Genomic DNA, 15,935 nt, shown 5'->3' with positions numbered 1-15,935 from the left:
TAGTTCTTCTAGGTCTTTGTTAAACATTTCTTGCGTCTTCTCAATCTTTGCCTCCATTCTTTTTGCGAGGTCCTGGATCATCTCTACTATCATTATTCTGAATTCTTTTTCTGGAAGGTTGCCTATCTCCACTTCATTTAGTTACTTTTCTGGGGTTTTATCATGTTCCTTCATCTGGTACATGGTCCTCTGCCTTTTCATTTTCTCTGTCTTTCTGTGAATGTGGTTTTTGTTCCACAGGCTACAGGACTGTAGTTCTTCTTGCTTCTGCTGTCTGCCCTTTGGTGGATCAGAGGCTATCATTCTTTAAGTACAGATCAATAATTTCCCCTAAATACATTTTCTTGTATTTGCTCACACTGAGGCTCACTTGCCACTTCTCTACCCACATAATTTTGTGAGAGCCTTCTATAATTTATTCCCAAGTCTTGTTACTTTTTAAATATACCTTCTTTCTTTTAATAAGTGTATGGGAATCATTTAATTATAAAGCTGGAAAAGACCACAGCCTCTTTATCAAATTCATCCTTCTCAGTTTTATAGTACAGCTTGGAGGTATTAAAACACTTGTCTAAAGCAAACGCTCTCCACCTTGCTGCCTTTCTTGGCGGTCGCCGCATTCCCCATGACTGAGACAATGAAAGGAAGTGGTTAGGGAGGGCAAGGGGAGCCGGCGCCATCCCTGCTGCTCCACAGGCTGAGGCAGCTCCTGCTTCTGCACCGGTCAGAGTGGTCAGTGCTCCCGGAGCTGGTGCCTGTAGCGCGGGCGGTAAGACTGGGCTGATTCTGAGGCCAGGGCTTCGGCAAACTCCTCAGCCTCAGCAGCAGCAGCGGTAGCAGCGGCAGTGACAGTGGCGGCAGCGGTGGCGGGAAGACACCAACAAGTATTTTCATCATACTCTTTAATAACAGTCAAAACCCAGAAATAACCTGAATATATCAATAAATAGGGAAATAACTACATAAATTATGGTACACAATTATGCAGTCTCCAAAAGACATACTTTTGAAAAATGACTTAATTGTGGGGTAACTGCACCCAAAATAATTTTAAATGAAAACAGCAAGAGATAAAATTCTATGTACAGTGAGAATTTAAAATGGTGCAGCTGCTGTGGAAAATAGTATGGTGGTTCCTCAAAAATTTAAAAAGAGAATTAGCATATAACCCAGCAACTTCACTTCTGGTTATACACCCAAAAGAACAGAAAGCAGGGTCTTGAAAAGACATGTGTATACCCATGTTCAAAGCAGTATTATTCACAATAGCCAAAAGGTGGACGCAACCCAAGTGTCCATCAACAGAGGAATGCATCATCAAGATGTGATATATCCATACAATGAAATATTATCCAGCCTTAAAGAGGAAGGTTATTCCGACACGTTACAACATGGATGTACCTTGAGGACATAATGCTGAGACAGATAAAACATTCCCAAAAAGACAAATGCTGTCTGATTTCCACACAGATGTGGTACCTGCAGTTGTCAAATTCATAGACAGAAAATAGAATGGTGGTTGCCAGGGGCTGAGGAGAGAGAAGAATGGAGAGTTATTTAATGGGTACAGAATTTCAGTTTTGCAAGATGAAGAGAAGTGTACAGTTAATAATGGTCAAGATTGTAAATTTTATTTGTACCCTACCACAGTTTTTTAAATGGGGGGGGGGGGAAATAAGCATGAACCCACTTTCGAAAGACATTGATATGTAAGAGAAAAAAAATTATCACCTCCCTCAACCACCTCCACTACCACAATTTACTACGTAAACTGATGGTACGAGCGCAAAGCTTAAAAGTTCTCTGAATAATGAAAAATAAAATAGTATCTTCCATAAGATAGCAGAAGTCTAGGAAAGAGGTAGGTGGAAGAAGGCAGGATCTAGTAAGATGGGAGCCCACAAAAGAGAGAGGAGGATTAAAAGGAAAACAAAAACTCCATTGCCAAAGAAAATTTACAATACATTAGAAATGGCTTATAAATACTTCTGTGCAAGTGGATTCTTCTGGGGAAGCTCAGAGACGAGGCTGAGTGGCAGCTGACACCTGGGTTATATAAGAAATGTCTAGGAAAAAAGACTGGAAGGATACCCCCTAATGGTCAGTGATGGTTATTTCTGGATAACAGGACTCCTGGTGATTTTTTTTTCCTTTTCACGTGTATTCATTTATGTATTTTCTAAACTTTCTACAACCAGCATGTGGGGATTTATTTTTCAGTGGTTGTTTTGGAGTGCAGTAAAAAAAAAACAGGGGAGGGGTGATGGGCATGAAAGAAAGGTAAACAAGAGACACTGCCTTGTGAAAGACAAATCTACAGGATTTAGGGGCAGGGCCACTGAGGAACTTTATCCTTTTGCAGTTCATTCATTTGCTGATTCGCTGATCTAACACACATTTATCGATATTCAAAGGAAACTAAAATGAAGAAGACCCAGTCCTTGCTCTCAAGTAGCCGTGAGTCTAACAGACTCATAGTCAGCTCACCATAAAGCCATGTGAGAAGCACTGCAAGCAAGCAGTACCAAGCACACACCATAAGAAGAACTAGAAATCTTGTCAAAGTACCAACTAGAATCTAGGATGGAAAAATACTTTGAATTAGTATAAACCAGTAGATGCAAGATATTGTCGTAACTATCTGAATTATTCCACTGAGGAACAAAACCCCCATAAAACCACGGAAAATATATCAAGGAAGATGTCCCTCTGAGCGGCTTGTTCAAACAGTACACGTTTGGGCAGCAAACATTTTGATAAGCATTTTTGAATTAAATCTTTCAAAAGTAATGTGCTTTCTTTGCATCCTGAAACAGCATATGCAGAACAAAATCTAATGCTCTCCTGATGACTCAGTGCCATCATCCAAAGAATCAAGTATTCTGCTGCCTGTGACACAGCTCTCACATGCTCTCAAGAGCTATTGGTTTCTCTAGGATTATTTCCTCCAGACTGGGTCCAGATTTCTAGGTTTTTCTCATTCTTGTATGTGTTTTTGGCAGCTTTTTATAAATTTTATCTTAAATACATTGAATTTTAGAGCTGGAAGGGAACTCAGAGATTAACCAGTTCAACGCACTCATCTCAGAGGAGGAAGCTGTTTCCTCCTTCACTCTGAAGTTCTGCCTCTAACTTAGTGCCATTTTAATGCTCCTGCCTTGATGAACTCCTCTCCATTTTCTGATTTTCTGCCTCTAATCTGACAACTGGGAAACCAGATAAGCAATCTTGTTAGAACTACACCAAAAATAACAATAATCAAAATGGAAAAAAATATGCTAAGAATACAAAATATGACTTTTTTTTTTTTTTTTTGTGGTACGTGGGCCCCTCACTGTTGTGGCCTCTCCTGTTGTGGAGCACAGGCTCCAGACACGCAGGCTCAGCGGCCATGGCTCACGCGCCCAGCCGCTCCGCGGCATGTGGGATCTTCCCGGACCGGGGCACGAACCCGTGTCCCCTGTATTGGCAGGCGGAATCTCAACCACTGCGCCACCAGGGAAGCCCCAAAGTATGACTTTTAACGTTGTTTTCTTGGGCCATACGTTGTGGGAACATGGAAGCCTCTTTTCCAAACTTCAGGTTTTGCAATTCTGTTTGCAATAAGAAACTGAAGGTTTCCAGGACTGTCACATGAAGAACGCTCATCCTCTGAAAAGGAGGACTTCTTCCCCTTATGAACTGTGTGATCTTGAGTAATCACACATGTAATCATGTGATTCTGAGCCTCAGTTTGCTCACGTGTATAAAGGGAACAAAGTCTACCAGGATAATAATTAGTGGATTACATGAAGTCATGTGCTTTAACGAGTGCTCAAAAAACGGGAGTTGCTGCTGCTGCTTCTCTCTGCTTTTCCTCAAGCAACACAAGAAGGCATGTTTGCAGATGCTCCACAGTATCTTCATTTTACTTATCTCCTTCAGGACTGGATGCAATCCTGCTCAAAGCAAAATGGGTTCTCCCTAGGGCTTCTCAATGTAGACACCATTAGAATCATCTGGGCGCTTTTAAAACGCTTGCTGCCTAAGCCCTGCCTGCAGATATTCTGATTTGACTGGCCTGGATTGGGACCCAGGTGCAGACACTTTTTAAAAGCTCTCCAGATGATTCTCATAGGAGCCCAGGTTGTGAGTTAATACTCTAGAGAAAGACCTCGAGCCGTGCTGAGCCTCCATGCCTGTCTGCGTTGGATCAGGACCCCTAAAAGTCCCCTGTCCACCGGCCAGACTCTGGGTTGGTTTCTTCTTGGTGCTTCCACACTGATACTTTGAGACCCTCCCCTGACTCAACTCCTCTTTCCCTCAAATTGCATGACAATGTCTGGTGTAAGTCTGATCTCATACCAGGTATATACACTGGTATGACTGTACCACTTGTTAATATAATACTTCCATTCTAGCTGGCAAACAGCTACTGCCCCACGCTCTCTGAGTGGCCCCCACTATCTCCATCATCCAGCCCTAATACCCACATCCACTGTAATTGGTCAGTGGTCATAGTTAAATATCTTGAATATCATCCCTGGTGTTCATGACCTAGGACTTTGTCCCAGAGCAATGAAATTTAGAGTCATGGTTTGTAAAGATTATGAGTGGGACCCTTTGCATAGACAGCCATGCAGTTTACAGCCTAATTTTATTCAGGTCTTTGTTCAAATGTCCAAGTACTGGAGAAAATGTGTCCCAGACCCACTCACTCTAAAAAGGCACTTCTCTACTCACCTCACCATGTTTTAATTTGCTGCAAAGCACAAATTACTCACTATTACACTTTTTAGTTTATGTGTTGTTTGAGTCCCTCCACTAGATCCAAGGTTCTGTGAGAACGAGGATTTGGTCTGGTTTGTTTGCTCTCTATTCCCAAAGTGTTGAACAGAATCCATTCCACAGTAAGTGATAATCAATATTTGCCAACAATAAATGAATAAAATAATTCACATACTACCAAGAAAATATATGGATGAAAGAAAATATCTGCAAATCATATATCTGATAAAGGACTTGTGTCCAGAATATATAAAGAACTCCTACAATTCAATAATAAAACCACAAACAGGGCTTCCCTAGTGGCACAGTGGTTGAGAGTCCACCTGCTGATGCAGGGGACGCGGGTCCGTGCCCCGGTCCGGGAGGATCTCACATGCCGCAGAGCGGCTGGGCCCGTGAGCCATGGCTGCTGAGCCTGCGCGTCTGGAGCCTGTGCTTTGCAACGGGAGAAGCCACAGCAGTCACAGGCCCACGTACCAAAAAAAACAAAAACAAAAAAAACCCCACAAACAATTCAACTAAAAAGGGGGGTGGAGTTTTGAATAGACATCTCACCAAAGAAAATACAGGATTGGCTAATAAATTGCTCAAAATCAGGAATGGATAGGAAAATGCAAATTTAATGACAACTAAATTCCACTATACACCCACTAAAGTGGCTATAAGCAAAAAAGACGTGTGAACATAAAGAAACTGGACTCCCATACATCGCTTTTGGGAATGTACAACCAATTTGGAAAATAGTTCGATAGTTTCTTAGAAAGTTAAACATATTCTTACTAGTAATTCCACTCATAGTTATCTGCCCAAGAAAAATAAAAACAATATCCACACGAGGACTTAGAACTGTTCATAACAGCCAAAAAAGTAGAAACATTTCAGATGTCCTTCAGTTGTTGAGTAGATAAACAAAACACGGTATATCCATTCAACAGAATACTATTCTGCAAATATGTGTGTGTGTGTGTGTGTGTGTGTGTGTGTGTGTGTGTGTATAAAAGGAATGATCTACTGATACATACTACAGTATGGATGAACCTCAAAAATATTATGCCAACTGAAAGAAGCAAGACACAAAAGACCACATATTGTATGATTCTATTTACATGAAATTTCAAAAAAAATGGCAAATCTATGGATACTGAAAGCAGAAGACTGGTTGCCTAGGAATGGGAAATGGGAAATAAGGGCACAGGGAATTGGGGGAAGTACTGAAAATTTTCCAGAACTGGATCGAGGTGATATATACACAACTCCATAAATTCACTCAAAATCACTGATCTGTGTACTTTACACGTAAATTTTATGGTATGTAAATTATCCTCACTAAAGCTGTTAAACAACAATGAAAAGATGAAATAAAAACCACTATGGAAATACGTGTTCATTGCGCTCCCTCCCAGAAAATCTCTCCTACTTCCTTTTCACAAATACTGCTTCTTTATCCACTATGGCAAGCAGACATGTCTAGGGCTGGGAACCAAGTCAAGAGGGATCTGCTGGGTTTGGGACATTGTCTTTGAACAGCATACCCCATTCCGCCATAACTTCTCCCAAACAGCCAATGATTTGTGGGTAATTTGGAGTCACAACCCCAAATTGCCCCATGAAGGCTTAACCTGATATATGGTTTCTACTTCTGTGGCCTACCTGCTTCGAACTGTCCTCGTGGTTCCCAAGCTCACTTTTGTCCTGGACACTAGCTTTAGTTCAGCCTTATTCTTCACTGTATAAACCTGAAACAAAACCCCTCAGTTCCATCCTAGATCCTGCTCAAAGAACCTCACTTATACTGGCACCAGCTAGCTTCCCACTAGTTCTGGGGAGGAATAGAGTGCAGGCAGTATCTCACAATCTAAAAGGTATATCCCAGGGATTCCTATCCTCCTTCAAAAATGAGGACCCCTTTTAAATGTCAAAACATTTTTCAAGCCCACACTTAGTAGTAATTGTACTTTTAGTATCGGTTGTCTGAAAAAATACAGAATGACGAAAAGCTATGATAGCTTAAATGCTCTTAAGTAAATTTGCATTTTATTAATCATAACTACATCTATATTTATCAGGAAGGAAAATCTCCTATTTTGAAAAAGGGGGAAACGTTTACTCCAGCTGCTTCTGTGTTCTAAGAAAGTGAAGAATTCACCTCTGGGGGAAAAAGTCATTCTAGGTCGTGAAAGGGAAGGTTCTAGGCTAATCTGATGAGAGAGAAAGGGGCTGAAAGGAAACAAATTGTTCCACATAATAAAATAATACAGATCTTTTAAGTTGTTCCCAGGCAGATTAAGAGAGTAACGGCTTGGGCTTCCCTGGTGGTGCAGTGGTTGAGAGTCCGCCTGCCGATGCAGGGGACACGGGTTCGTGCCCCGGTCTGGGAAGATCCCACATTCCGTGGAGCGGCTGGGCCCGTGAGCCATGGCCGCTGAGCCTGCGCGTCCGGAGCCTGTGCTCCGCAATGGGAGAGGCCACAACAGTGAGAGGCCCGCGTACCGCAAAAAAAAAAAAAAGAGAGAGAGTAATGGCTTTTAGGTTTTGTTTTTGTTGTTGGAGGGTGTGGGCAAAGAGGGAAGGAAGGACCCCAACACATTGAAAGAGATGTTGGGGGGGAAAGAGTTGATGAGAAGAGGAACTGAACATGAATTCAGACCATTATTATTTGGAGCAAGGACTTGGAGGCTCTTAGAACGACCCAACCCACAAAAGGGGGATATTCACTATAGGAAATGTGGCTTCTGATCATTTTCTTGAGTTATTTCTTTAGAATCATAAGAACTACAAGTGACTTTTACAGATACCGGGAGAGGATCCCAAGCATCTGAACTAGTACACACAAGGATTAAAACATCAACACAGACCCCACAGTCCTGCCAAGTCTGTTGTTTCAAAGGACAGCTGTAACACCCTAAAACTACAGTAAAAGCAACAATCTCCACAACTTACAAGAAAAGCACTCTTGCATATACATTTTTATTTTTACCACCAAAACACCCTAAGAGAAAGGTATTACCAACCCAACTTCACAACGGGGAGAGTGAAATGATACCTTACAGTTAATAAGGAAGTCACAGAATGAGAACAAAAAGCAGGGCCTTTCCATTCTGAAAGCAGTGCTCCTTCTACATCAACACAGGTATGGAAAAGGAACAAGAAAAAAAAAGGGCATCGATAAAATTTTAATTAATTTATCAGATTTCAATAGCCAACAGAGAACACCTGCGAGGTCAAAGAATGAATCCCTGCTCTAGACAGATTAGGTGCTACTGCTAACTTTAAACCATCTCCCACTAAACAATAAGAACATTCATTCATTCAATAATTCAACAGACTTTTATTTATTGACTATTTATCTTGTGCTAGTGCATTGACAAAAGCCAAGTTTCAGTAATTACAACTTGAATACAGTTCAATAATTGTTATCAATAAACAGTGTAATGATATTCTTCCTTTGATGGGAAGAACCTGATTCACTGCCATATTGGTTTGTGGATGTTATTAAGCTGATGAAAATCCTGCCTTTCCTAGAGAACAAAAAGCATTTACCCTGAAAGACATTAATTACAATCGCACACAAACCACCCGCCTACACTGCTTTTCAATTTGTAACCAGATAAACACAGAAGACTATTCATGAATTTTTTTATTCTAGAGCACCCAAGGTAAGGCAAAAGTCATAGCTGAGAAGTTGCCCAAGTGCAGTTGAGCAATGACATGGCCCAAAGTCATCACAGGAAGATGTGACCCAGAAAAGTTGCTCTACAAAAAAGGGAAATAAATGAACAACTTCCTCAACTTATGTTGTGCCAGTCACTGTCTTTTGTCACTGGAGTCACTGGACAAGTCAGTCCAGTGTGCCTTCCAAGTTCTGGTTCTGCCACTTAGTTAGTTGTTTCAACAGGTACTTACTTTCTCTGTGCTTCAGTTTTCTCTTTATAGAATGTAAAGGTTGGACTACATAATCTCTAGAATTCTCTATAAATCAGGGTCTCAGCAAGAAATAGACTCAAATTAGGATAATTCAAGGTGACTATTTACGGAGGTATGGGCAGGAGGTAGGGAAACTACAAAGGACAGGGCAGCCACAGAAGAATAATCACCATCCCAGGTCCAAAGGCAGGAGGGAAGGAGGCAGTTACAGGACCCAAAAGGAAGGAGTCATGTAGCAAGGGCCACCTTGAGAGGAGCAGCGACTTCCCATCAAGGGGCACAGTCAGTGCAAGGTGATCACCTTGCAGGAAGGGCTGGATCTCCCTTTGATATCCTTCCCTGGACTTGCCATTGGCTGAACTCAACAAGAAGTCAAAGAACATATCAGTTTTCCAGGGAAGAGAACAGAGTGGAGAAGGGTAGAGAGTAAGACCTGGAGATGGGAACTAGCACAGGTCCCTTCCAGTTTTAACACTCACTGATTCTGTTTGTCTGTTAATTTGACCACTGACATGCCAAACCTGGAACTTCTGGGCAGTTAGGAATGGGTATGGGGCAACATACACACCAAGGTCGGTCCCTATGCTATCACTGTACAGAATATTTCAAGGTGCTGATATCATGCTCCTAGATGAACCTCCAAGGTCTAGATATGTTATCTGATTTTTATCTTTAAAAGAGGATACATGACCTAAAAGGAATAGACCATATTTTCTATCCACTTCTCTGTGAAGCATAAGAGTTAAGACACCAGCGCTGAAATCAGATACACCCAAGTTTGATTCCAGGTTCTGACTCTGGGTAACCTGATTAAACTCTCTAAGCCTCTCCTCGTTTGTAAAATGGTGATAATAGAACCTACCGCGTGGGGCTGTTGGGAAGATTCAAAGAGACGGTCAGCATGTAGCCCAGAGTCTGACTGATACAAGGCAACATTTAATCCTCCACTGGGCATTTATCCAACAAAAATTTCTTGGGGAGTTGTTAATGACTATTACCTGAGTTACCTTCCTCTTCCTTCATTCTGACTCTGAAGGACTCCTTCATATGACTGACTTTCTAGGGTTCCCAAAATGCCAACAATCAATCATAGATTTTTACCGAAGCTACACATTAAACGAATTTGTTTGAAGTTATCACCTTAGACAAGATGAAATTAATAGCTTTCAGTGTAAAAATTGTTCATTTTGAAAATATAAATCTTCCACATTGAAAATAAAATCAAAGAAAATATAAATCAATCATCATGTAATGCCATCTGAAAACTATAATTTAGAAAAAAGAAACTTGGATTCCATCAAAAGAATTTTTTCCGGCAGTATCTTTTATGACTATATAATCCTATTTTTAAAAAACTTGGGGGACTTTATTATCTATAGATACACAAAGATAGGATAAGGATGGGAAAAAGACCACCATAACTATAAAAGAGAATGTGAAAATACAAAATGTCACGAGTATAGCAAACATCAGGTTTTGGATACCTAGCTGGGGAGTGGGGAAGAAATAAGTGAAGAGACTGTTGGTGACACAGAAGCCAAGACCCAAAGACATCACAACTGAGCTGCACATTCTCATCTGGCCCGTCCACATTTCCAGAGTGCGTTCTTGGTCCAGGCGCTGGGATAGGCCTTAGGTGAGCAAATCCTATTAGCCCTGCGGACACCACTGCTGCTTTTGGAGTATCCAAGGTCTGCTGCGAAGGTAGACTTATAAACAGTCATCCAGAGAACATTATGGACATTGTGCTATAACACAAACAAATCAACATGGGAACATAAATTCAGGGGAAAGGAGGGTCAAGATACTAAAGGCTTGCTGTCGGTTAGCCTTTGCTGTGTAAAAACTAATCGAAAACCATGTGGTTTCAACACCAGCCATTTATTCAGCTCCCTATTGGCAGGTTAGGGGGGCCGTTCTGGGCCAGGCAACGTCAGTCCATCTCGGGTGGGTTTTCTTATGTCTGTGGTCGGGTGGTAGACCTGCTGGTGCCTGAGTAGTTTAGGATGGCTTCATTCACCTGAGTGGTAACTGGCAGCCAGGGAAGTCGGAGGACTAAGCCCTGGGTCTCTCGTTGTCCAGCCTGGGCTTCCTCACATGACGGCAGTCACAGGGTTCCCAAAACCAGCAAAAGAAGGCAAATTCCAAGTCTCTGCCTACACCATGTTTGCTAAAGTCCCATCAGCCAAAGCAAGTTAGACGGCCACGCCAAGAGTCAATATGGGAAGGGTGGTAAAGTCACACTTGAAAGGCACAACAGACATGGGAAGAATTGGGAGCCATTTCTATAATCTATCACAAGGCTACACACAAATGATATCTGAGGGGAATGTAACAGCCTCCTAGGAATTTACCAGGGTAGGAGCTGTTCCCTGGAAGAAGAATCAAGATAGGAACCAGCATGTAAATGGAAAAATGCCTCAGACTCACCAAAGATGGAGCAATGAGAGGTTCTGGAGGCAAGGTTAGATTCAAAACGTGATTTCTTTTTGTACAAGTATATCTGAAATATCTGTGGCTGTAGTGCATCCCATCATACTGTCTCCAGTGTCTAATCTTGCCCCTGGGGCTTGGAAGCTAACCCAATAAGGCTGCTGGGGACACTCATATGATACGCTCTGCAGGTAAAAACCCTATTATCCTGACCCTCCTTACAGGGAGACCTTGGTGACAGGACATCCTGGAAATGAAATCCACAGCATCTTCATAAGCCATGAGAAGCAGAACTGTGCCTTCAAAGATATAGAAAAAAGGCTCTGGCTGCTATGATGAGGTACCCACTCAAGGGAGTAAGGAAACAAGACCCGCTGAAGCAGAACTGTGTCATAAATGGTGTGGCTTCTATGTCCCTCTTTCATTTTCCCTTCCTGTTTCATACTCAAGACACAATTAAATAGTCAATTGTTGCCAGTTTCATTCATTCATTCATTCATTCATTCACTTCTCCAGCCAATATTTATTGAGACTTTCCACATACCAACAGAAGCTGGAAGCAAACAGAGATGAATAAGATGTCTCTGTCCCCACGAACCTCAGCACTTGATGTGTGGGGGACAGAGAAATATAATCAACTACATTTCAGCCTGATGGTGATAGAGAAGGAAGCTCAGAGTGGTCAGGGAGAGCCTGGGAGGAGCACCTAAGCCAGACCAAGGTGTCAGGGACAGCCTCCTGGAGACCATGACACTTCCGCTGCGTCATGAAGAATGCTTGGGAAATAGGCAGAAAAGAGGAGGGCATTCTAGGCAGAGGAAACAGAATGTACTGGGACATGGAAGCAAAGGAGGACATGGTATATGCAGGAAAACAGAAGCAGCCCCTATACTTCCTGTGACACATACGAAGTACACAGAGGAAAGGGCAAGCGCAGGAGACAGCTAGGATGTTATCTGAGGAGTGATGGTGCACCACAAACCCTCCCCTCCCCATTCTCTACAACATTATACAAGGTACCCGTCATTTATCCTTCCCGACTGACCCACTGAGCGCACCTCAGCATGAGTGAACTCAAGTCCCTGACGTGCCTCAAGCAGCATCTGAAGGAAATCATGGAACTGACCTTGGCCCCTATTTCTGGCATCACTGGACAGGTAGGGTGGTTTGCAGGCAGGCTGGCATTCCCTGAAGCCTCATCAAGACCCCATATAGACTTTTCCTACGGGAATCCTGGTCTAAACAGCCCCGATCCCTGACCTTTCCACACCAAGCTCCCCTACTCTACTCCCAAATTTACCAGACTCATTTATTCATTCAGGGATATTTTTGCATTCATTCAGGGATATTTTTGCATTCCCACTAGTGTACATGAGCCTGAGGAAGATGAATCAGACACTGTCTTGAGCCTAAAGTGTTTCTACTCTAGTAGGATATTCCTTAATCCATTGATCCATTCATTCAACAAATATGATTCAGCGCCTACTGTGTGCCAGGAACTCTGCAAATGCTAGGAAAATCGAAGTCAAAGTTCTTGCCCATTCTAATGGAATTTAAGACAGGCACATAAACAATTATCTCGAAGGTACAACGCAGCAGATACAGGGTTGGAATGCAGGTTTCCCGACTCCCAGGTGAGTAGCTAAACTTCTTGAAAGAGCTGCTTCTAGTCAATGTCTCTCCTTCCTTCCTCCCAATCTCTCCTCACCTCTCTCCACCGGGGCTTCCATTCCACTGTTTCACTGAAACCTCTCTTCTCAAGATCACCAGTGACTTCAAGGTCACCCAATTCACTGGCCATTTTTCTAGCTTTATCTTACAACAGCGTTTGACACAGGTGATATTCTATCCTTGTCAAAACATTTCCCTTAATTTCCGTGATAGCACTCTCCAGGTGTTCCTACTTCACTGCCCATCCCTTTTTAAACTTTGCTGGCTCTTCCTCTTCTCTTGACCTCTAAACATTTTATCTTGCTAAGGACGGGTAGCTGGACCCCACCCTATGGCTTTAAATATCATTTCCAATGAAGCCCAAATTTGTGTCTCCAGTCCTGACTTCTCTCTGGAACCCGAGACTCTTATACCCAAATGTCTAATGATATCAAACTTAGCATTCAAAATAGAACTCTTGGAAATGCAAATCAAAACAACAATGAGGGATCACCTCACATCAGTCAGAATGGCCATCATTTTTTTTTTTTAAAGACACATTTATTCAGCACCATGATCAGACTATTACATTTAACGATCAACAGCATGGGTGCAAAAAAAAAAAATCTACATTAAGACCCTTTGTTGGAATGCTTTACACGTTCCACAGAACAGAAACTCAAATAACCTGTTATACAATTAGTCACAAATACAGTCCTCGAGTTTTTTTTGCCCATACACGAGTATTGTCTAAAACATGTCTTCTTTGTAGCAGCTAGGCCCTGCCACCACTGTGCTTGACTGAGTTCACAAACCTGTAGCTTCCCTGTCACTTCCCTGGCTCTCCTCTCCTGCTAAGCTTTGTTTCCTGGCGGTAATCAAAGCTTCCTGCCACTGCCATAGCTCCTGCTGCTGCTGGAACAGCCATAGCCACCTTGGTTTCATGGTTTGGCAAAGTACTGACCTCCACCACCATAGGGGCCAGCACTTCTGCCTCCAAAGTTTCCTCCTTTTATGGGTTCAAAATCTGAAGATTGATTGTTGTAAATGCCAAAATCATTGTAGCCTCCACCACCTCCAAAATTGCTCCCATCATTACCAAATCCATTATAGCCATCCCCACTGCCACCATAGCCACCACCACCACGGCTGCCACCAAAGCCAGCTCGACCACTGAAGTTTCCTCCACGACCAAAGCTGTCATTCCCACCAAAACCCCCTCCACGACCACCACCAAAGCTTCCAGAACCACTTCGACCTCTTTGGCTGGATGAGGCACTAGCCATCTCTTGCTGAGATAGGGCTTTCCTTAGTTCACAGTTGTGGCCATTCACAGTGTGGTATTTCTGACTGACAATCCTGTCTATGGAGTCATGGTCATCAAAGGTTACGAAAGCAAAGCCTCTCTTTCTGACACTGCCTTGGTCAGTCATGATTTCAATCACTTCCATACTGTTCAAAATAATCTCTTAGGTGATGTTCTTCAGTGTCTTCTTTAATGCCACCAACAAAAATCTTTTTCACAGTTAAGTGGGCACCAGGTCTTTGAGAATCTTCTCTTGAGATGGCCCTCTTTGGTTCCCCAACTCTTCCATCCACCTCGTGTGGCCTTGAGTAGCATACATGACAACCCGGAAGCCTCTGGAGTGCCTGGTGCTTGGATCCCTCATTACCACACAGTCTGTGCACGCTCCCGACTGCTCACAATGGCTCCTCAGGCTCTCATCGGTTGTTTCAAAGCTCAAACCTCCGACGAAGAGCTTCCGCAGCTGTTCGGGCTCTTTGGGAGACTCTGACTTAGACATGATGGCAGTGGAGCTGGGGGGAGACATCAACGATGCTTACTCGGTGGCGTCCACAGGCAGAAAGCAGAATGGCCATCATTAAAAAGTCTACAAATAACAAATACTGGAGAGGGTGTGGAGAAAAGGGAACCCTCTTACACTGTTGGTAGGAATGTAAATTGGTGCAGCCATTATGGAGAATAGTATGGAAGTTCCTCAAAAAAAAAACTAAAAATAGAGTTGCCACATGATCCAGCAATCCCACTCCTGGGCATATATCCAGACAAAATTATAATTCAAAAAGATACCCCTATATTCACAGCAGCGCTATTCACAATAGCCAAGACATGGAAGCAACCTAAATGTCTATCAACAGATGAATGGATAAAGATGTGGTACATATATACAATGGAATATTACACAGCCATAAAAAAGAATGAAATAATGCCATATGCAGCAACATGGATGGACCTAGAGATTAGCATACTAAGTGAAGTCAGAAAGAGAAAGACAAATACCAAATGATATCACTTATAGGTGGAATCTAAAATATGACACAAATGAACTTATCTACAAAACAGACATAGAGAACAGACTTGTGGTTGCCAAGGGTGGGGGGAGGGAAGGATTGAGAGTTTGGGGTTAGCAGATACAAACTATTATATAGAGAATGGATAAACGACAAAGTTCCATTGTATAGCACAGGGAACTATATTCAATATCCTGTGATAAACCATAATGGAAAAGAATGTGTGTGTGTGTGTGTGTGTGTGTGTGTGTGTGTGTGTGTGTGTATTATATATATATAAGTGAATTATTTTGCTGTACAGCAGAAATTAATACATTGTAAATCAACTATATATCAATAAAATAAATTTTTTTAAAAACCCAAGATAGAACTCTTGATTTTCACCACCAGTTCTGCTACTCTCTTATTTGATCAACAGCATAACCATCGACTGAGTTGCTCGAGCCCAAAGCACATAGTCATCCTTTTTTCTTCTCTGTCCCTCACGCCCCAGATCCAATCCATCAGTTAGTTCTGCCAGTGTGCCTCCCAGACGTATCTTGAACTCCTCCACTTTGCTCCATCTTCACTCCTCTCAATCATCTTTTATCTCAACAACAGAAGCCTTCCCATTGGTCTCCCAGCTTTCACTCACACTACTTTCCATTTCATTCTCCACAAAGTAACCACAAGGAACTATTAAGATTACAAACCAGATCATGTCACCCAAGACTTCAAACTCTCCAAGGCCTCCACTGCATTTAGAATAAAATCCAATCTCTTTACCTGTCCCAAATCCCAATATGAGTTGTGACCACTGCTTTACTCTCATCTCCTTCTGGGCTTTCCTTTGATCTCTCTACTCCAAT

At 42.4% G+C, this 15,935-nt stretch overlaps 1 protein-coding gene and 1 pseudogene across 3 annotated transcripts in view; both read right to left on the bottom strand.

The window, feature by feature from the left end:
• Positions 1–15,935, bottom strand: part of HTR7 (5-hydroxytryptamine receptor 7) — a 92,913-nt gene that overhangs the window by 57,291 nt on the left and 19,687 nt on the right. The gene's annotated exons all lie outside the window — the stretch shown is intronic.
• On the bottom strand, positions 13,599–14,860 carry LOC307174979 (heterogeneous nuclear ribonucleoprotein A1-like; annotated as a pseudogene). The gene has a single exon. The product of its transcript is annotated as a heterogeneous nuclear ribonucleoprotein A1-like (transcript).

This window comes from Stenella coeruleoalba (genome assembly GCF_951394435.1).
Source record: "Stenella coeruleoalba genome assembly, chromosome: 16".
NCBI lineage: Eukaryota > Metazoa > Chordata > Mammalia > Artiodactyla > Delphinidae > Stenella > Stenella coeruleoalba.
Note: the sequence above shows the minus strand (reverse complement) of the source record. Positions and strands in the feature narration are given on the sequence as shown.